Here is a 24,643-nt window from a genome sequence, read left to right as displayed (position 1 = left end):
CATGGGTTGACTTAGTTTTTGGATCATCCTGTTTGTACAGAACTTATGCTACTGCATTTCTGTTGTGAGTTATTAATGTATGTGTTTGGTGTTATGGATGTGCCATGTAAGCACAGCTCTATGGACAAAGTTTTTGAACTGCTTTCGTTTGGCCCTCATCTACTCTGTTAAAATACATTTGTTTTGGTTTCAGGCCGTCGGTAATCTCTTGATTACTGGCCAGTTATGTACTTAAACCACGGGGGTGGGTTTGGGTCATGACAGCCGCAACCACTTTCAACTCACTCATCACGTCCATGTTTGATTGGTACATTGTTTTACTTGACTTGGCTGTCATGTCCATGTTCAATTGGTTTATCTTTACTTGGTTCAATTGTCCTATCTTTTCTTTACAGCAGATTCAGTTGTAAAACAAATCAAGCTTTGGTTATTTGGGCATCTCAAAGGCTGATTCCATGTCGATCGAGTAGTGGCCATTTGCGAAAATGGGTTTTGAGGATTTTAATGAAGTCGACTGATTTTCTCAAAAATTATTTCTTTTTTCCCAAAACCTGACCGTTTCTTGGATCCGAAAGGGAAAATTTTCAATGCTCATAGCTTAAGTTACATGATTTCAAAACAGAGAGTGGAACAAGCATGCTAATCTAACTCTCATGTTAGTCAAAATCTTTTTAGTAGAAAACCAAAAAAAAATAATCAAAGCGATGAACTAGGAGCACAATCAAGTTAGGTTTTCTTTCTTTTCCCCATATTCTCGAAAGTCTCCATTGTCAATTCACTTGTCAGAAAGCGCGTAATAGTGATCTCCAGCAATGTATCGCACTCGCAATATTCTAAACCACGCCCACAATCGTTGCTCCTGTGGTGTTTTTAATTGTGCCCACATTGAAGTTTTGTGTCATTTCTATTTCGGCAAGTGTCAATAGGTGTGTTTGTATTGTTTTTGCTTTGTTTTTCTTTCATTGAGTTGTTTTGATTTCCGGCCACTTGTTTAGCCTACTGGCCAATTTTTTAGCCAGTCGGGTAGTTCATGAATTAGTTGGCCCATTAAGTTTTTAGCTAGTTAGACAAACAAATCAGCCAATCGGTCAATCAATTAGCCGATCGACCAGTTTGTGAATCTGAAATGGAAATAACTGCAGAATTTGCGTGGGCTCGAATGTTTGTGTTTCAAAGTTTTGTTTTGAGTGTCTTTCATTTTAGCAAGTGTAAATAGGTGTGTTTCAATTGCTTTTTCTTTGTTTTTCTTACATTGAGTTATTTTTTGATTTCTGGTCAGTTGAGGGTTCAATGTCCAATTCAAAATTTATTAAAATTTGACCATTCTCATATTCAAGTTCAAAGAAAATATTTTCAAGCTCAAATGGTGTGTCATTCACGCTATGGTGTGCAAAAAATAGGAACTCATTTTACTTAAAATTTGAGGTGAAGCCGTGATCAGCATTCCAAAGAGAAAAAAGAGAAGAAAAATTCAAAAACAACAAAAGAAAAATCTAAAGCATTGGTGCTCCTTCCTAAGGAAAAACAAAAAATAAGAGAAAAAAAAAAAGCGACTTTTTTTCTCTGATTCTGGCAATAGCTCGGCGACAAAGACAAATCATCTCATTGGTAGCCAACTTTATCTCTTGACTCTACCGTCAGTTGCCTCACCATATCTTCACTTTTTGGAGGCCTTTGAAGACTCTACCTTGGCATTATAGAGCTTTCAAAAAAAAATTATTCCTCGCCGACTGTTAAATGAGAAATACGAAAGAACTTCGAATCGGGGCCATAAAGGTGGCCTGTCGTTTCAGCTCTTTGTTTTGCTTCTTCAAAATGTTGATCTCTTCTCGAGCGCCCTTATATATACACTGGAGGAAAGAGAGTTGTGCGTTTAACCGATGTACCTTACTTGTCATGTTCTGTAGTTGGTGGGACAAATTGGAGACCGCGGTCACAGTCTCCACACAGGACTTCAATGTGAAGTGGTTGGCATCAACGTCAGACTATGCTGTCATTGTTTGCTCAACTGATATTGTAGGGAAACTGAGAACAGGGGCAGAAGCACTCTGTCAAGGCTTGGAGGAGCTACTGTCAGCAATCTCGATTGGGGAATCATTAAAATCAGGGAAGAGAGTGAGAGGACAGGAAGAGGACATGTCAGAAATAAAAAGATTCGAGCTATAGTAGACTGAGTTTTGTAGCCTTTCGTTTTTTCTCAACTTAGCTCTATACTCTGCTCTAACTCACAGGGCTCATTTAAGAAGACGAATGAGAAGAAAATGATAAGGGGAAGATCGAGGGAAAGATCGAGGTGCGTTAGAGAATCAGGGTAGGTTTGGCTCTGTCGGTTAGGCGCTGCGATTGTTGAAATTGTGCACCAAATGCAACATTCGAAGAAAAGGGCGAAGGAAGAAAGAGAGAGACAAGAACAAGGGAGAGGTATGTGTATATGTGTAGACGCGCGCCCGGGAACCCTCCGATATCCGTGCACACGAGATGGGCGCGAATCTCGTTTTGTTCTGAGCTACTACAGTTCGGACTTAATGTCATGGTTCTAAATCTAATCTCGCAAAGTGCAATGCAAGACCGATAAATCACCAAAGAGTCCAAATCTGGAATATCGTTTTGGAAAACTGATTTTATAAAGAAGTGCCAAACATAGACTGCTTTGCCAGATACAGAGTCGCCACCTAAATATTTTATGTTGGGGGATTTAGGAAACCCTGACTCGTGCCTAAGGCCACGTGTCCGTCATCACCAAAGTTGTCTTGGCTTGAGAACTTGGGTACGAGAGGAGAAGGTCATGCAATGAACACCCCCGCTCGCCCGATCAAAGATCGGCCTATACTAAGCATGATATTTTATTTTTGAAAACACATGTGTTCTTATTCCAGTTAATTAGCTAATCTTACTACGTGATGCGCACAGCATACAAGTATAGACTAGATCGCCTAATTTGGAACAAAACATTGCATGTTTGTTTGTGAAAAATGGTTTGAAATTTGCTACTTGCAAGTAGGCTAAATAGGGGATTTCAATGAATTGTTCTAATTCAAGTAATCCAACCTTACCCACAGGCATTTAGGCAATTATATCAAATAAGCAGTTAGCCTCATTGCAAGCATGCTTTCATGGCAATCAATAATACACATGCAGTATGCTAAAGCGTAAACACTCACAGTGTACTCCGAGCCAAAACAAAGAACTAGTTAGAAATCATGCATGATCCTAGTTCATGTTAAGATGGCTAATGCAACACATGCGAAAATGCAGCTAAAATAGGCTAGGCTATTCTAGAATGTCATGTGAAATGTAACTTGATAACATGTTGTTAATCACGTATTCAAGTAAATGTATTGAGAATACAATGTAATTAGTATAATGCACCTAGCCTGGTGCATGCAAAACAGATGAATGGATGCACACATGCAAGCATAAGGTATGCTAAACGAAATATGCCCTAAAACTAACCATCATAAGCGGTTAAGTAAAAGGGAGAAAGAAATGGGGGTTGGAAGACATACATCACACATATGCACACTTATTACAACCATTGGCCCTCTCGACGGAGGGTCCGAATAAAAGTCTAATTAGCTAATCTAAGCTAATTAAACTAATTATTACATCACAACGAAGCTAATTAACTAATCCTAGTTAACTAACTATTACAAATACAAATAAGCAGCTAAACGCATTTACTACTTAGGTACAGAACAAAAGCATAAGCTAGCTATCTAAGCATGGAAGCTAAGGAAAGCAATAAAAACAGGAGCCTCAAGGCGAGAAGAATTCATGCATTCCCGGTCGCCTCGTTCGGAAATCCGTCGCGATGCCCCAACTTGCCTCTGTTTGCAACTGCTCTCAGAAGCTTGCACCAAGCTCCAGAAAGCTTCCAACTCACCTTGGAGACCTGTAGGAGGGTGGCCGACCAGTTGTTGGTGTTTGCAGCCACCTGCCGACCACTTTTTGCTACTGTAAACCAGAAAAAATGGTCCACCAGCTAGTTTTTCTGGCTGGCCGACCAATTGTTGCTATATTCTTCCAATTTGCTGCAACAAAGAGCAAGAAAGGGCATGGCAATGTATTTGCAAGATATGTGTGCACAACCACCCTCCCGATCATTTCATAAGCTCAAGGGAGTGGTTCTCGACCCTCGGGCCACCAATCACGTATCTCGATGCATGATGGCCGAGAGGCGAAGTTGCATAATTCAATATGAAAATGAATGCACAAGTAAACACATAAGGCCTAGAACTCTATCATCTAGAGCGTCGGCGACCGAGAATTAAGGCACGTTTCATCACTCTAAGTATGAATCGTCCCTCGTTTCTTGTGTTTGGACTAACACCTATTCCAAACAAAATGCAACACATAACATGGCATGCACAATGCTATGTAACATGGAATATGCAAAAATGCAATGCAACACAAGCATGCAAATATGCAATATGGCTTGAGCATGCAAACATGCAATGCAACATGAACAACCTAACAAGGCTAATGACATGCACAATGCTATGCATGCATACTCAATGCAAGAAAACATAAGCATGCAACAATATGATACAATGCAACTAGCAGGCACAATGCAAATGGTAACAAGCATACACAATGCAAATGGTAACAAGCATACACAATACAATGACTAACATGGCATACTCAATGCAATATGATCATGGCATACACAATGCGAATCAAGAGCATGGCATGCACAATGCAAACAACAACATAACATGAATGATGCAATGTGACATGGTATACATAATGCTCAATGGGCTTAAACCGAATATGGGTAGACCTCAGTCATGCCAAAATAGAGGCCATAACACCAAAATAAAGGCACAAAATACAAGGCATGCATGCATAATGCATTAACCAACCAAGTAGGCCTAAGAGCACAACCCTCAAGAAGGCTCAAGGAGTGACAAATACGGAAGTATAACAACACTAAATGCACTGAAATGAGGTAAGAAATGATGCCAAATCATTCAAACAAAGCAAGCATGGCACGCAAAGGTCCTCAAGCATTAAAGCTAACAAAGAGGACTACAAATGGGGCATGCAATACATGGCAAATATGCATGAACCAACCATGGACAGAGCTAAAATAGGTCAAGACAAAGACCATAACATGCTAAGATGGAGGCTCAAATACCTAGGCAAGATGGCATACATGCTAGGCCATAAGTAAGGCAACAAGGCACAACACTTAAAGGCATTCAAAGCATGAAAGAAGTGGGAACATGGCAATGCTACATGCTCTGAAATGAAGTATTAAATGATGCCAAATCCTCTAAATAGCTCAAAGATAGCATGCATGAGTCATCAAAACACAAAGCTAGCAAGGCCAATTGCACTACAATTATACAAAGCATGAAGGATATGGAAAAGGCAATCCAAAACAGTCCTAGAACATGTCAAAATGATACTAAAACATGCATGGAAGGAAGCCAAAACAAGCTAGCATGAAGGGCGTAAGGCATGATGCATATAAGGCAAATAAGGTGGATTACACTACACCTATTAAGACCAAGCATGGGATGACTTAACCAGAAAAAATCAAAGTTATATCATGGCAAGAGAATCCCAAAAACACATTGAAATGATGGCTCGCAAGCTTAGGCATGAAGGCATACACAATGGTTCATGTTAAGGCATAAAGGGGCAAACCCTCCAACGCATTGAATGAGTGATAAATGCAAGTGCATGAGCATGAAACATGGACTAAAATCACATAATAAATGATGCCAAATCATTCAAATAGTCCAAGTAAAGCATGCTAGTGGACTTGGTGCACAAAGCTAACAAGCTAGATTGAACTGTGGCTATACAAAACAAATCATGCATGGCCAAAATAACCAAAATCAGAGCTAAAGCATGTTAAAGCATGGACAAAAGCTTCTTAAAGTTAAGCTAAAAGCATGCTAGAATGACATGTTAAAGCATGATGCATGTTAGGCTAATTCATGGAAATGCACTACAAGTGCATGGAGCATGCAAAGGCCAACCAAACCAAACCCTAACAGAGGTATGACATGGTAAAATAAGCCCAATAACATGCTGAAATGGACACAAAACAAGCTAGAATGACATGCTACTTCATGAAGCATGCAAAGCTAGTTTGTGTGATTTACACTACAAGTGTATAAACCATGCATGGAGTGAAAAAACCAAGTAAAAACAGTGGTATGCCTCAGCAAAATAAGCCCAAATACAAGCTAAGATATGGCCAACATAAACTTAACAAACATGCTCACACATGAGGCATTCAAGACAAGTATTGAAAACATAAGGAGAGGGGATGACCTTATGTGGATTTCAGTAATGAGAAGGCCAAAACAAGGTGGTCCCAAAAGCTCAAAAACAAGGCACAAAAGCAAGGCCAAACAAGGCCTAAGAGGGGGTAAATAACCCCCAACACAAAAGTGACCTTAAACAAAGATCTTAAGCACCAAAATTTAGAACTTTTTGTAGGTAAGAGTTAAGCTTAAAACAGCATGCAGTAGGGCAAAAAGCTTAAGTAAAAATGGGGGTTTAAAAGGCTAAAAGCTCACCCTTGAAGACCACCTTCAAAGCTGCAACTCCAGCAGCTTCTTTAAGCTGAAACCAGCCCAAGAACTCCAAAAACAACCTCAAGGGACCTCAGCTCCAAGAGTATGGTGTTTGAGTGTGTGTTTGTGTACAAAAGTGAGACAAAATGACACTTTAAGGCACAAAAATGAAAGAGATGGAGGATTATAGAGACAAAGGTGTATGTATCACTCTCTAACCCAAAAAGCTGAACCTAGAGGAGGAAGGGGGAGCCTCCCTCTTATAAAGAGCAAAAGCACAAGCTTCTTGAAGAAGCTAAGGCTCAAGGTCATCCCTTCATACACGTGTATGGAGGACGGTTCTTGTGCTCTCCAGTTGTGCCAGCTGGCCCAAAATATCTCCAAAAAGGTGACAAATAGCAGCCGACCACTTCAAGTGGTTGGCCAGCTACTTTAAGTGGTTGGCCGGCCACTTTAAGTGGTCTCCCAAGAAGACAACTGGTCGGCCATGGTGGGAGATGGTCAGCAGCATGAAAACAATGCAGTGGAGTGGTGGCCAGCCAGAAAAGGTGGCCCAAAGACCAAGTAAACCAATTTCCCGGCCAGAAAATTGGCTGGCGGGAAGAAAAGTGGTCTCCAAGGGAAAGAACTGGTCTCCAACCCTTATACCACCTTCCAAACAAGGAAAACAAGGTTTGTACCGAAAACAAGGTTTGTACCAAAAACAAACCAAAACGGATGCAAGACGAAAGTTCGGGAGGTAAGGCGCGCAGCCGAGAGCCTCGAAAACTAGCTGACGAGCACCAGAAGTGGTTTACGACCACAAAAGTGGTCTCCCAAACCACAGTGGCCATCTAGGCCAAGGAAACAAGGTGGGGTTCAAAAACCACACCAAACAGAGAACATTAATCGGTCCTGAGACAAGGCGCGCTGCCGAAGGCTCTGAAAATCGAAAACTGGTCTCCGAGCGGAAAAAGTGGTCTACGACCACAAAAGAGTGGTTTACAAAACCCCTCCCTCCCTCCAGGGAAGAGAGACAAGACTTGGTCCGCAAACCGAGCTGAAACACAAAAGAGTTCAGAGGCCTGGAGGCAAGGCTCTCAGCCAAAACTCCGAAACCTCGAAACAAGCACAACATGCGCAATCACCAGGCGCTCAATCGATGACGTCTGAGTCTTGAGGTTGGTCAAAAATGGGGTGTCTACAATTGCCCCTCTTTGACAGAACTCGAAAGTCATAAGTGACGGGAGTGAATGTCAAAGCCCAGAGATGACCCATTTTTGACAAGGCCGAAGACTTAGACAAACAGGCAAGATAACAAAGAGACGTGCCAGCAAACAGGGGCAAAATGCAAAAGACATGCAAGATGCCGAACATAACTTATGATCATGTAAAGTAAGCTGTAATTAGGCAGTTATACACAATAAATGCAACAGTTTAAGCAAACAAATACAATCAAACTACATTACATGCAAAAAGGATGTAAGAGAATTATACAATTCTCGCTACGTCTCTCGTAGAGTATATACAATACTGTCTAGTTCGTCTAGTCGCGCCAGCTTAAAATGAACCGTACATACAATATCGTGCCTATAAAAGAAAGAAACTCAACATGTACAATATCGTTAGAAACATGCATAGCAATGCAAGTGAAAAGTGCATGACAATGCAAGTGGAGGGGTGCATGACAATGCAACCTAAGTGTGACGCATAACAATGCGAAAAGGGGTGCATGACAATGTAAACCTAAGTGTGACACATAACAATGCGAGGGGGGTGAATAACAATGCAACCTAAGTGTGACGCATAACAATGCGGGAAGGGGTGCATGACAATGCAACCTAAGTGTGACGCATAACAATGGAGAAGGGGGTGCATGACAATGCAACCTAGGTGTAATGCATAACAATGCGGAAAGGGGTGCGTGACAATGCAACCTAAGTGTGACGCATAACAATGCGGAAATGGGTGCATAACAATGCAACCTAAGTGTGACGCATAACAATGCGGGTGGAACGGACGTAACAACGCAATGCAATGCACTAACAGGTGTAAGAAAGGTGCGCAAGATAGCGCGAATGATATGCATGCACAATGCAAGTAAGGTGCACAAAACTGTGCGATGCGCAAAATAACGTGATAAAATGCATGCACAATGCAAGTAAAGTGCAAAAAATAGTATGATGCAATAGATAATACAGTAGATGCAAAGGGTGACAAACTCCAACCATGCTGGAATCAAGAGAGGGGGAAAAAACAAATCCCAAAACAACCAATCAGGAGCGTGCTCAACGCAACCTGAGACAAATTCCAAACATGCTGAAATCGTGTGAGGAAAAGAACACTCTAGCCACGTAGGAAACGTGAGAGGAGGTCCGAAAACAAACCACCCAAGCGCGTACACAACGCAACCTGAGATAAATTCCAAACACACTGAAATTGTGTGAAGAAAGGGACACTCAAACCACGCTGAAATCGTGAAAGGAGGTCCGAAAACAACTAGCCCAAGCGCGTACACAACGCGACCTAAGATAAATTCCAAACACGCTGAAAACATGTAAGGAAAGGGACACTCAAACCACATTGAAATCGCGAGAGGAGGTCCGAAAACAAACCGCCCAGGTGCGTACACAACGCAACCTGAGATAAATTCCAAACATGCTGAAATCGTGTGAGGAAAGGGACACTCAAACCACGCTGAAATCGTGAGAGGAGGTCCGAAAACAACCCGCCCAGGCACGTACACAACGCAACCTGAGATAAATTCCAAACATGCTGAAATCGTGTGAGGAAAGGGACACTCAAACCACACTAAAATCGTGAGAGGTGGTCCGAAAACAACCCGCTCAGGCGCGTACGCAACGCAACCTGAGAAAAATTCCAAACACGCTGAAATCGTGTGAAGAAAGGGACACTCAAACCACGTTGAAATCGTGAGAGGAGGTCGAAAAACAACCCGCCCAGGCGCGTACACGACGCAACCTGAGATAGCCTCGAAGGACAACGATCCTAAACGCTGCACAGCGTAAAAGGATAAATGAGTGGTATAAGCATTGGAACATGTTCGAAATGCTCCAAACCGAAGAGGGAGAAACACAGAGACATATCCCAGTGTTTCGGAACGGCATGAGCATTAGAACGTGTTCCAAATGCTCTAAACCGAAGAGGGAGAAACAAAGGGACGTATCCCGGTGTTTCGGAATGGTATGAGCATTGGAACCGTGTTCCAAATGCTCTAAACCGAAGAGGGAGAAACACAGGGACGTATCCTAGTGTTTCGGAATGGTATGAGCATTGGAACGTGTTCCAAATGCTCTAAACCGAAGAAGGAGAAACACAGGGACGTATCCCAGTGTTTCGGAATGGTATGAGCATTGGAACATTTTCCAAATGCTCTAAACCGAAGAGAGAGAAACACAGGGACATATCTCTATGTTTCAGAATGGTATGAGCATTGGAGCATGTTCCAAATGCTCTAAACCGAAGAGGGAGAAACACAAGGACATATCCCAGTGTTTCGGAATGGTATGAGCGTTGGAAAGTGTTCCAAATGCTCTAAACCGAAGAGAGAGAAACACAGGGTCGTATCCCAGTGTTTCGTAATGGTATGGAGAAACATAAGGACATATCCCCGTGTTTCAGAAAGAAGGAAAACCTCTCAGCGTATCACACGCGAGAGAGGAAAGGGAAAGCCTCCTAGCGTATCACACGCGAGAGAGGAAAGGGAAAGCCTCTCAACGTATCACACGCCAGAGGGGAAAGGGAAAACCTCTCAGCATGTCACACGCCAGAGAGGAAAGGGAAAATCTCTCAGCGTATCACACACGAGAGAGGAAAGGGTATCCAAACGTGCGCCAAATGCGAGAGGAGAAAGGTAGGTCCAAATGCATTCCAAACACGAGAGGAGAAAGGTATCAGTCAAACTGAACCGGAACTTCTCTGAATGAACAGTACATACAATACTGTTCATGAATGAGAAAGAAACTCGATAGGTACAATGCAATACAATGCATGATATTTAAGGATTGCAATAAACAGACAAAGCGGCGCTTCAGAAAAACACCCCAAAAGGTAAATGGCGGTGAACCGCTCTACTCTGACGGGGATCTCCCTTTTGTGTTGTTCGAACTCTTACCTTCAACTCGCAATACAAAGGCCCTGAAGTGCTGACAAGTAGCAACATCTGCTGGGGTAACCACGGATGCCATTTTCCTTCCTGATCACATTCACAACTTTCCCTTTTCTTCAACGGGGTGACAGACTAGGTTGGTTCAGTATCCAGAATCGAGGCGCATACTTGCTACCTCAACCTATGGGGCTTCCATACAAATTTCAAGCCGGGAATATACCCCTGGGTATTCAAACCGGACTTTAGTCTTGAAAATTCCAAACCTTTGTGTTCTAGGCATCCGTCATTCGAACTCTAGTTTCCACCGTTGCAGTTGATCTCCAAGGAATTCATTGCAAACACAGCCAAGATACCTTTGGCAGGGATTAGTACTCAAGGAGAGCACTTCTGATCATCGTTCTGGCATCAAAACAGTCAACACAGTATTCTGTTCACTTTGAACACACAGCTCGTACAGCACACTACTCATTCTGAACACACAGCTTATAACATAGCACTTGGCTCACTTTGAACACACAGCTCATACAGCACACTGCTCACTCTGAACACACAGCTCATAACACAATACTCAGTTTTGTGAGGCTCCTGACTTTTTTTGTAAACCTTATTAGGTCCCTAAATTTTAAATTATTATAATAAAGCCCTTAGTTCGTTGATTAATCACAAATTAAGCCCTAGGACTGAAAACGCATCACGGGAGAATCCGTAAAAACCCTAATCGATCGTGGAAGCTTAGAAATCACTTCTAAACACTCTAATATTAATTACATAACTCTCAAATTTTAGATTAATCGCTCTAAACCTTAACTTTCGATTTTTACAGTCATCGTTCGGTTATTTACCTTTAAATTCAAAGCAAAATAATACAAACTGAATTATTTTACACTTGGAATAGATACTTTGATTGAACCCAAGCCCGCACATTTTTATTAAATCACAAATTGACCCCAAACAAGTACTATTATATATTTATATATATATATATACACTTTTACCCATAAATCTTTTTTAATAATATATTTTACAATTTCCAAGATTTGTATAAAATATATATATATATATATATATAACATGTCCATCAATTCACCGTCACATGGCTAGCCATCATACCCCCCCCTAGACTATAATCATTGTACTTTAAAATCTCTTGAAATCTTGGAGCAATAATGACTTTGGTACCTATAAAGATTTGCTATATTTTTGTGTGTACTTCTAAGATATTTACATTAGTCCTAGACCTAACTAGATCATAATTAAATACATCATTAAGGTTTTAATCCTCCTCATTTCATTACATTTAATGTGAAGCCCCGGAAAAATGTATTTGAATTATTTCCTTAAAGCCCCTTAGTTTCTTAAATTATTTCGAATCTTGGCAGTTAGCATCGGAACAAGAATATCCTAGCCTAATTAGCTTCCTTAGCCTAATTTAATTTAATTCTACATAAGTAAGGTTCCAATACATGAGTTTAATTCCAAGCCCTCACTTCTTTATTTAAATTCTAAACTTACCCCAAAACTAGTACTTGTACCTTGCACCTTGAAGTACCATCAATCATGTAATATAAATATATGTATACATCTTGAAGAGTGTACCCTAGGACAAAAAATAATAAAGAATTTACCCTCCACACTTCCCTATGGCTGCCATTCCTTGGAGAATGTGAGAAATCAAATTCCAAGAAATACCATCATGAGATTCTAGGAAAATATACAACCTAGTGACCTATCTAGGATACAAAATCCAAGAATTAGTTTTATTACAACTAGATGTGGCCTAAACCAATGGACCACACCTCCTAAGTCCCTTCCATTCCTTTAGAATTCAAGCAAAATCCTAACTTTCCATCCAATTCCAACTAAAGGGTTTTTATGTCCTTTTACCCCCTATTTGCCTATATATATACCACACCCCCTAGCTTACAAACTCACACAACACACTCACTCACACACACATTTTGGTTAGAGAGAGAGAGGAGAGCAAGGAAGAGGAGTTTAGAGGAGGAGAGGGAAGAAGAAGAGATTTTCTTGTGCAAAGCTAGAAGGTAAGCCACCAACACAACCTTCTCTTCATTTTCTTTTCTAATGCATGTTCATTTTAAAGATTTTAAGTGATGTTTCAGATCTGTTATTATCATGTTCTCATGTTAAAAATACCAAGATTTGAGTATTGTTTCCATCTCTCTTGTATTTTCCCCATTTTGGCACAAACCATCTTCTTTTTGTACAAATCTCTCAACTTTTCAAGGGCACTCTTTCAAACAAAATTTTCTGAGTTAAACATGTGATAGTTAGCATATTTTATTCACAAAATAAATGAAATTTTCCCATGGTGGAACCCTCTTTTTATAAATTTTCTTGTTTTGGGCACTCTACCTTAAAACCTATTTTTTTCAGTCAACTTTCAAAAATTCCAAAAAAATGTAAAAACAATTTCTGAACCTCTATTTTATGTCAAAACCTTCCTTAAGGAGTTAGCTTTCAACTAAAATTGGTTTCATCGAAACAAATTGAGTGGTTTGCAAGAAAATCAAGTTTTCGTAACAGTCGACAGATCTGGGCAGATTCTGGACAGATTCTGGAACAGTGCTGGACTATTTCCTAAATAACTTAAAATCGGGAAAAACAATCCCATTTCCGAAAAATGTTCTAGGAACTAGATCAAATTCTCTACGAACCATAGGAAAACCGAGTCCGGTGGATGAACCTAATTAGTCCTTCCATATTAACCTTCATGTGATGTTAAAACTGGAAATTTGTTATGTTTGGATGTTTTATACCCTTGCATTCGTGAAAATGTTTAATGGCTTATTATCATATCTTGGCATAATGTTGTATGGGTATGTTATGTTATTTATCTTCTTATCTTGAGGAGGCATGCTTATGTGAATTTTATTTTATCGTTTAGTTGAACTAACCTTGACTTAAAACACCTAATTCAACGGGAAACCTAATTGGGTGGGTATTGGGTTTTCGAACACTTGAGTAATGAAAAGATGAGAAAATGTGATATATGGACTGTTGGGATGCGTTCCCTATTCAAAAGTTAAAGTCTTGCGCAAGTGGTTTTCGAAACCCTTGAACGGAGCGGTTGTATTCGGATCCTAGGTATTTGGTGTGAGGAGGGATTTGGGCAAGACCCTATTTTACCGTCTCTTTTGAGGCCCTGCGGTTGGCGCTACGCGGTATATAATCGTTGGTAGGCATCCGAGGTTAGTTCTGCAACAAAGCAGCAAAAGAGGGGGCATATCGAATAATCCACGTCCGATTCTTGTGGTTGAGAGGACGAAATCTCTTTGGGGGATTTCTAGTTGCTAACACCTAACCTAACCCTTTATTTATTTATTGAAGTATCATGCTTTACTATTTGACGTTGTAATTGTGGTTGTGTATTGGTTTGGGAAAAAAGGGGTGGGGTGTGTGTGTGTGTGTTTACTGGGCATTCAAAGCTCACGGCGTATCATGTAGGTCACGAAGCGAAATTTATAGCTAGAGACGACGAGCCTGAATCCTTCGAAGACTTTTGGCTATCTTAGGAAAGCTAGAAATTTCCTTTTGTTATTTTGTAAGAGCGCATGTGAAGTTTTAAAGCTTCTTTTGGGATGTAATGTAATAGAACAAGCTTTTGAAATTAAGGATATTCGTGGTTGTTATGCACTTATACTTTAATATTTACATGTATGAACCTTGTCGTTGCTTATGAGACCTTGTGTCAATACCTTTTAAGATCTGTCAAAAGGGTAGTGCGCTGCCTAAGAAAGCTGGGCTTAGAAGGGAGGCTAATCTGACTCCTCCGGCGATCTGGGATCTTACTGGTTATTGACCATAGGACTCATTAGTGACTCTCCCTTGACTGCAACCAATGGTGTAGAACCGGGGCGTCACAGGTTTACTTGGCACACAACTGATACAACACACTGCTTATTCTGAACAAACAGTTCATAACACAGTACCCAGTTTATTTGGCACACGGCTCATATAGCATACTGCTCATTCTGAACACACAGAGCACATAGCCAAAAACATTGTACTCGATTTATTTGGCACACCTAGCTCATATAGCACACTACTCATTCTAAACACACAGTTCATAACACATTACTTGGTTTATTTGGCACACTGCTCATAACACAGTACTCGGTTTATTTTGTATGCTGCTTATATAGTGCACCGCTCACTCTGAACACACAGCTCATAACACAGTACTCGGTTTATTTGGCACACAGCTCATTCTGAACATACGGGATGTAGTAAGGGAACTTGCAGAAGTTGAAACCAACTCAGATGCTCCAAATGTTCCCTATTTTCTTTTGCTTTGGAGCCCGGAACTTACATAGCTTCATATAGGTCCTGGTTTTACTGCTCTCGCATGACCCGGGTTGAATCTTGCAGTTTTATGAAATAACAAATCTTGTTTTGCACAAATATGGAGAATGGCACAGCACTCGGAGCACAAACCGATTTATTTTGAAATTGAAGTTGAGGAATGAGTTCTTTAACCGGGTATTGAGTCTACGACTGACCACAGCAAAAACGACTCAACAACAGAAAACAAAGGTAAAACAACCTAAACGCATCTATTGACATTCAAAACGACTCAAAACAAGAATTGAGACATACAAAACAACGCACGCACACCACTTAGACGTGTTTCAAAGACGAGGGACCTCTCAGATCACGAGGAGCCAGTGTCTTCGGGTATTGTTTCCCACCCTTTCTTATTTGTGATTCTCACATCACTCGACCCTCAGGCTCAGTTTTTCTCTCAAAACCCTTTTCTCACTTTTTCTCTCAATGCACACCTCTCTATTCTTTAATCTCTCTGATTTTTTATCCCTTCCCTGGGTGGTTGATGGATAAATAGAAAGTTGCGGGCTCTTGCCCCCTAGCATTCTGCTAGATTCTCTTTCTTCTGCTCACAACAGTAAGCTTTCCCACAAGGGGTTGCGACAGGATGTGCAATAGATCCACAACTGACATTGTAACAAGCCCGCGGGGGACCTCGCTACAGCTCGAACTCGACTTTGTGTAGTCACGGTTCTAAGTCTGAACCAAAGAGTCCAAATCCGGCAAATCGTTTTGAGAAAACAGATTTTTGAAAGAAGTGCCAAACATGGACTGCTTTGCCAGATACAGAGTCGCCACCTAAATATTTTATTTTGGGAAATTTAGGAAACCCTGACTCGGTGCCAAAAGGCCACGTGTCCGTCATCACCAAAGTTGCCTCGGCTCGGGAACTTGGGTACGATTGGGGAAGGTCACTTCGTGAGCACCCTCGCTCGCCCGGTCATAGACCGGCCTCTACTAACCATGATATCAATTTTTGAAAACATTGTGAGTTCTTATTCCGGTTATTAGCCTAGGTTACTATGTGATGCACACAGCATATAAGTATAGACTGGATCGCCCGAATTGGAACAAAACATTTCATGCTTGTTTATTTGAAAGATGATTTGCTACTCGCAAGTAGGCTTAAAATGCAGATTTTACCACCCGCAGGTGGGTTTAGAAAAGATGGTTTTGCCACTATCTAGTGGGCTTAAAACAAACAGTCGATGATTTATTCCAATCTAAACAACTCAACCTTCACCCACAGGCATTCAGGCAGATATATCACATAAGCACATAGCCTCATGGTAAGCATGCTATTCATGGCAGTCACTCACACGCATGCGAGGATGCTAAAGCATAGAACTTACCGAGTACTCCAAGCCAAAATAGGAACTACATTAGAAATCATGCATGATCCTAAGTATACAAAAATGCTTAATGCAACACATGCAAAATGCAACTATAGTAGGCTCGGCTATTCTAAGATGGCATATGAAATGCTACAACTAATATGTATTCAACTTGGAATTGAAAATACAATGCAGTTAGTATGATGCGCCGAGCCCGGTGCATGCAAAACAGATGAATGATGCAAACATGCTGTCATACTGTATGCTAATTTAAACATGCCCTAATCTAACCATCATAAGCGGATAAATAAAAGGGAGAAAGACGTGGGGTTGGAAGACATACATCACACTTACGCACACTTATTACAGTTGCGCCCTCACTCGGAGGGTCCGAATAAATAATACAGTCCAAATATTACAGTCCCCAAAATAAAAGAATATTACAGTCCAAAATATTACAGAATTCTAATTAATTAATGAATTAACTAGAAAGCAAATAAACTGGCGTGCAAGCCATGGACTGCCTTGCTTCTGGTGGATGATGCATGTCCGGACTGTCTTGCGCGGAAATCCACCGGAATGCCCCAATTAGCCTCTGTTTACACCTGTTATTTTTTGAAAAGCGTGCCAAGTCCCGGAAAGTTGCTGATTCCTGATTTTGCTGCAACAGAGAGCAAGAAAGGGGCATAGCAATGTATTTGCACAAATATATGCATGTCTCGATCCTCGTGCCACCAATCACGCATACCGAGGCATGATGGCAGAGGAGTCGAAATGCACAACTCAATATAGGATGAATGCACATGAAACTACAGCTAAAACCTAACTCCATCATGGATAATCCGGAGTGTCGGTGACTGGGGAATTGAGACACATTCCGTCACTCGGAGTACGAAACATACCTCGTTTCCCGTGCCCGGGCTAACTCATATTCCGGACACGATGCAATATGCATGATATGCATGAAATGCAATTAAGATACAACCTAGTATATATTATGCTATGGAATGAAATGCCTCGAAATGCGTGCACGCAGGCACGCAAACTGAGAAAATACAGAATGCTATGAAAATGCGGTGCCTCGAAATGCGTGCACACGGGCACGTAAACCGAGACGATGATATGTGTCTCGAAATATGTGCACGCGAGCGCGCAAACCGAGACGATGATATGTGTCTCGAAGTACGTGCATGCGGGCACGCAAACCGAGGTAATGATATGTGTCTCGAAGTACGTGCACACGGGCACGCAAACCGAGGCAATGATATGTGTCTCGAAGTACGTGCACGCGGGCACGCAAACCGAGGCAATGATGAAATGTGATGAAATGACAAATGGGCTTATACCAACGTGAGTGAGCCTCAGCCACACTCACATCGGATGCCGACGGATAAAAATTGAGTGCCTCGAAATGCGTGCACACGGGCACGCAAACCGAGGCGATGACAGAATGCAATGAAATGACATACAGAATGTAATATGGACTTATACTAACATGAGAGAGCCTCAGCCGCACTCACATAAGATGCCGATGGCAGAAAATGAGGTGCCTCGAAATGCGTGCACACGGGCACGCAAACCGAGGCTATGCATACGCAATGCAAATGACATACAGAATGCAATATGGAATTATACTAACATGAGAGAGCCTCAGCCGCACTCACATAAGATGCCGATGGCAGAAAATGAAGTGCCTCGAAATGCGTGCACACGGGCACGCAAACCGAGGCAATGCAAAAATGCGATAAAATGGCATGGGAAATGATATGCAAACATGGTAATGGATTTTCAGCAGTAAAATATGGGGGAAAACAGTCCCGAAATGAGGCGAAATGACATGAAATGCAAGGAATTGTCCCGAAATGCGATTATGGCACCCGAAATGGCCTACAGCTATGCCAAACATGCATAATTGGCACATGGAATGAAAAGACAGAAGCAAGGCAGCCCCAAAATAAGCACTTTTCCAGTTTATAGCATGGCCAAACAGTGGACAAAAACAGGGCAAAACAAGCATGCAAAAATGGGGAATAAACATGAGATTAAGAAGCAACTCATAGCTACTGTCCTCGAACAGGTTCGGGCCCTTCTACAATATTGAAGAGGGGCCAAAAATATGCACATTTACAGAACTGTAAAATCCTCAAAAACAAACATAGATAAGGCTAAGCTTTTATGCAAGAAAACGGACCAAAAGGTGGCCAAAGAGGCAAGTGGTATATACAATGCTCAAACTGAAAAATTCCCTTCTACAACATTGAAGAGGGACCAAAAATAAGCATATTTCCAGAACTGTAAAATGGCCAAAACAGTATAAAAACATGCTAGAAATGCAATGCAAAATAAGGCTCAAAAGAGGCTATAACATGAGGTATGCAAAATATTCCACAAATGGCCAAAGACCCTTAATGAAACATGTTAAGAAGGTCAAAATAAGACTATCTCTAGGCCTGTAAATCGACCAAAAACAAAAGCATGGTGGGCTAACAAAACATGCAAGAAAACGGTATTTACGAAGGGTATTGAAGCAAGTGGCATATGGAGGACTCAAACAGGGTTGAGCCCTTAATGAGACATGAAAATGAGCTCAAAATAAGGCCACTTTCAGTTATGGCCGGAGCTCAAAGCAAAAAGCATGGATGACTTGCAAAAGATCCAAGAAAAGGGCCAAAAAGGGGAAATTGCAACTTACCCTTGAAGACCAATTCTTTTGTTGCTTCTTGGGCCAAATTTGTTGCCTCTTAGCTTCTGGAATTCCTCTCCTTGCTCTTGGAATGGAGTGGTGGTGGTAGAGCTTGGTGTTGTAGTGTAAATGGTGGTGTAGTACTTGAAGCTTTTTAGGAAAATGAGAGAGATGGAGGAGGATTTTGTCTCTTGAGGCTTGAAGAACCAATTTTCTAACCTCCTAAAGGGGAGGAGAGGTTCTCTTTATATAGAGAAACCAAAGGGGCAAAGCTTCTCTTGGAAGCTTTGACCAAAAGGGCCAAGCTTCTCTTAGAAGCTTGGAGCAAAAAGGCCAAGCTTCTTGGAGAAGCTAGGCAAAAAGGGTCAAGAGGTTCAAGCTTCTTGGAGAAGCTAGCCAAAAGGGTCAAAAGGTTCAAGCTTCTTGGAGAAGCTAAACAAAAAGGTTCAAAAGGGTCAAGCTTCTTGGAGAAGTTTTAAAAAGGGGTCAAAAGGTTCAAGCTTCTTGGAGAAGCTAAACAAAAAGGTCAAGCTTCTTGGAGAAGCTAAAAAAAGGGGTCAAGCTTCTTGGAGAAGCTAAAAGAGGTTAAGCTTCTTGGAGAAGCTAAAAAAAAAGGTCCAAAAGGGTCAAGCTCCCTCAAGAAAAGGTCTCGGTTAGGAGAAGTGGCCGATTGATCAAAAATAGTGGCCGGCCATGAACTTTTAGGGTCCTCCCAAGTGTGTAGATCACAGATATGTGGTCGAAAGTTGGCAACACTAACTCCAGGGTGTTCAACATTAGCCCGGAAGTTGGGAAAACGGGAGCTGGGAGGCTCCGGAGGAGAGATAACTGGTTGCTGCAACAATTGCTGGCCTCCTACCCTTCAGTGACCTTCCCTGTGAGAAAACAGAGGTACCTGCCAAAAATGAACGAAAACCATTGCAAAACGAATGTTCCGGGGCCAAAACACGCAGTTCGAGGTCCCGAAAATGGGCTGTTAAGCACCGAAAGCGGCATTCGACCTCGAAGTGGGTTTCTCAGCCCCCAGTGTCCCTCAAAAGGGAGAAAATAGGAAGTATGCCAAAAATCAGAGCAATAGGAGATGGTTAAGCGGTCCCGAACCGAGGCACACGGCCCGACGGCTCCGAAAACCGGGAACCGGACTCCGAAATGGGAAAAATGGCCTACGGCCACCAAATGTAGCCTACGGACATTGAGAGATGGTCTAAAGGACCTCTCCCTCCCCTCAGGAAAAGAAACAGAGAAAACCGAGTCTGGTTCGCAAACCGAGACAAGGCACAGAAAAGGGTTCGGGAGTCCGGAGGCAGGGCTCACGGCCGCAACTCCGAAACTTCTGAACGAGCACATCATGCAACATCACCAAGCGCTCAATTGGTGACGTCTGAGTCTTAAGGTCGGTAAAAAATGGGGTGTCTACAGTTGCCCCTCTTTGACAGAACTCGGAAGTCACAAGTGACGGGAGTGAATGTCAAAGCCCAGAGACGACCCATTTTTGACAAGGCCGAAGACTTAGACAAACATACAGGATAAACAGAGATGCGCCCGCAGGCATGCCCGCAGGCAGGGGGCAAAATGCAAAATGATAAGGCAAGAAGCCGAACATAACTTAATGATTATGCAAATGAAAGCTGTAATGAAGCATACCATGCAACAGTTTTAAGCAAGTGAATACCGATCTAATTACATTTCATGTAGAAAGGATGTAAGAAAATTATGCAATTCTCACTGCGTCTCACGCGGAGAAGGCTAAAAGCGACTACCGAGACTACCCGGAGCCTTACACACAACATCTCTCTGCGTATCACACATAGGAGAGGAAGAAGGTAAACCTTTCAGCGTATCACACGCAAGAGAGGAAAGGTAAACTTCTCAGCGTATCACACGCAAGAGAAGAAAGGCAAATTCCTCAGCGTATCACACGCAAGAGAAAACCTCTCGGCATATCACATGCAAGAGAGAAAAGGGAGATTTCTCAGCATATCACACACAAGAGAAAACCTCTCAGCATATCACATGCAAGAGAGAAAAGATAAATTTCTCAGCGTATCACACGCAAGAGAAAACATCTCAGCATATCACATGCAAGAGAAAACCTCTCAGCATATCACATGCGGGAGAGAAAAGATAAATTTCTCAGCGTATCACACGCAAGAGAAAACATCTCAGCATATCACATGCAAGAGAAAACCTCTCAGCATATCACATGCGGGAGAGAAAAGATAAATTTCTCAGCGTATCACACGCAAGAGAAAACCTCTCAGCATATCACATGCAAGAGAAAACCTCTCAGCATATCACATGCGGGAGAGAAAAGATAAATTTCTCAGCGTATCACACGCAAGAGAAAACCTCTCAGCATATCACATGCAAGAGAAAACCTCTCAGCATATCACATGCGGGAGAGAAAAGATAAATTTCTCAGCGTATCACACGCAAGAGAAAACCTCTCAGCATATCACATGCAAGAGAGAAAAGCTAAGTTTCTCAGCGTATCACACGCAAGAGAAAACCTCTCAGCATATCACATGCAAGAGAGGAAAGATAAGAATTGTAAGTGAAAAGGTGCATAACGATGCAGGTGAAGTGTACATAACAATGCAAGTAATGAGCATAACAATGCTAGAAGATGTGCATAACAACACAAGCAATGAGCATAACAATGCTAGATAGATGTGCATAACAATGCAATGAATGAGCATAACAATGCTAGATAGATGTGCATAACAATGCAACGAATGAGCATAACAATGCTAGTGAAGTGGGTGCATAACAATGCAATTGGAACGTGCATCACAATGCAAGCATGAGAAGTGCATAACAATGCGGGTGGAAGGATGCATAACAATGCAAGTGGAGTGTGCGTGACAACGCATATTTGAAACAAAATGCCGAACAAGGGAATACAAGCCTTAAGTAGACCAATTTCCAAACGCAACCTCCGATTTACCTCTCGGAGGGGTCATGATACATTCCAAAAAGGATACACCTCGTGCATACCAACCGACGATGAGCTACACATCGAAGTCATGAGTTGAAAATTCCGCAGAAACATTTTGAGCTGAAAAGAGTGGGTTCCTCTTGCACTTTCTTGATTTGTACTTCCAAACCGCAGTTACTACCTTTCCTTCCTGGCTATGTTCACAACTTTCCCTATTCTCCAACGGGGTGACAGACTAGGTTGGTTCAGTATCCAGAATTGAGGTGCATACACGTTATCTCAACCTATGGGGTTTCCATACAGATTTCAAGCCGAGGGCATGCCTCTGGGTATTTAAACCAGACTTTGGTCTCGGAAATCCCGAACCTTTACGTTCTAGGCCTCAGCCATTCGAACTCTAGTTTCCACCGTCGCAGTTGGTCTCCTAGGAACTCATTGCGAACACAGCCAAGATGCCTTTGGCAGGGAATGGTACTCAGGGAGAGCACTTCGATTTCCATTCTGGCATGAAGCAGGCTTGATCTTGAGCTTGAGGTAGAGGCACACTCATACTTCGGAGCTTTGGCAAGACTTAAAGAGGTATACATCACGGAATGTAGTCTCGGAACTTACTGAAGTTGAAACAAACTCAGATGCTCGACATTTCCTCTTTTGCTTTTGCTTTGTAGTCTGGAACCCATATAGCTTCAAATAGGTCCTAGTTCTACTGTTCTTGCATGACCTGGGTTGAACCCTGCGGTTTTATGAAAGAATGAATCTTGTTTTGTACAAATGTGGAGAATGGCACAGCACTCTGGGCACAAAAAAGATTTATGGAAATTGGGAAATGAGTTCTTAACCGGGTATTGAGCCTACGACTGCACACAGCAAGACAACTCAACACGGAAATAAAAGGCACACAACCTAGACACATCGGGTAACACTTGAAACGACTCAAAACAAGAATCGAGATAAAACAAAAAGACACGACACTCAAATGTGCACAGGGAGCCTGTTTCACCGGGTAGTGTTTCCCACCCTTTCTTATTTGTGGTTCTCACATCACTCGGCCCTCAAGCTCTGTTTTTTCTGAAAAAGCCCCTTTCTCACTTTTCCTCTCATCGTACATCTCTCTATTCTTCAATCTCTCATTTTTCATCCCTCCCCTGGGTGGTTGATGGATGAACAGGAAGTTGCGGGCTCACGCCCAACATAATCAGCTCGCGGCTATTTCCTTCGGTGACATCTGTCGATGCGCCGGATGAGGGAATGGAGCATCTTGATCCATTCCAATTCGTGCTTCGCACTCGGCTTGATACCTCGCTGCTTGGAGGATGAGAGAGCTTTCAGCCCTTTGTTGTTAACTTCGGTCATCCCCTTTTTTTTTTGGCGGGTAGAGTGGTCTTTCTGGCAAGTATGTTGGCAATGGGGAAAAGACAGGAAGCCTGACTCAACTGTGCCCGTAGTTCATCATTTTGACCATTTTTTAGTTTTAGTTTTCTCCTAAAAAAAATTTTGACCAAAATGAGAGTTAGATTAACATGCTTGTTCAATTTTCTGATTTAAAATCATGCAAGTTAGGCAGTGAGCACTGAGAGTTTTCCTTTTTTGGGTCCAAGAAATGGTCCAGTTTTGAAAATGGAATACTTTTCGAGAAGATTAGTCAACCTCAGTAACAATTCTCAAAAACTATTTTCGCAAACGACCACTGCTCAACGAGCATGGGACCTACTCTTGAGATGCGCAACCTCGGATCCATGGCAATGGAAAATTGCCCCTTGTCTGAAGGACACTGCATGGCAACGGAATGTTGCCCCTTGTTTGAAATGACACTGCGGCGTTCTGAATGGCAACGGAAAGTTGCCCCTTGTTTGAATGACACCGCGGTGCATTGTAGTCAGTCCTCAAAGTGACGAACACAACCAAATTCTCGGATACAGAGAAAGCGAAGATGATCAAAACCATTACATGGACGCAGTCGAATTTGAAGTGTTTTACGGCTGGACTTCAGAATGAAGTTGCCTACGTATCCCATAGATGGGAATCAAGCCTTACGTAGTTCGGGGTTAAGGTACACTCGGGTATTAACCTCTCCTTTTTATGCTCTAACTTTTGCCAAGGCGCCTGTTGCAGGTTTTCGACCTTGCGAGCTTTGTTCTTCTTTTCTTTTCAATTCTTTTCATTTCTTTGTCCCTTTTTTTATTTTATTTTACTTTTTTGTTCTTTTCTTTGCATTTTTTGTATTGCTTCTTTTTTGTATTTTTCTCTTGCTCTAACTTTTGCCTGGGTCGCCCTTCCGGATTTTCGGCCCAGCGAGCCTCTCAAGGGTAAAAGTGTAGCTTTGTCCATGTCAAATGGTTTTGAGATCCTGAAGTCATCTGAATCCAGGGGAATGGCTGATGTTTTGCTTTGTAAGCTTCTTCTGATGAGATCTGATCTTCTTGATCTGACTTTGGCGCCTCTTGTTCGAGGGCTGCTTCAAATCTAGCCACACAGGCCTCACATCGTAGTTGACCGTCGAACCTTCTGATTTCAAGTTCAAGGTTTGGAAGCGAAGGGGTTGAGTCTCGAGGCTGAGAGCGATTCTAGGCTGCACAATCTCAAGAGTGATTCCACACAGGTCTTCGCAAGACCGCGCAAAACATTTTGTTTTTGAAAATTTTTAAGAAAGCGACAAATCACTCATGCTGAAGATAGTGTAGAACCAATCTGGATCAAGCC

Source organism: Camellia sinensis, chromosome 12, assembly GCF_055761805.1.
Source record: "Camellia sinensis isolate YWXY chromosome 12, ASM5576180v1, whole genome shotgun sequence".
Lineage (NCBI taxonomy): Eukaryota > Viridiplantae > Streptophyta > Magnoliopsida > Ericales > Theaceae > Camellia > Camellia sinensis.
Note: the sequence above shows the minus strand (reverse complement) of the source record.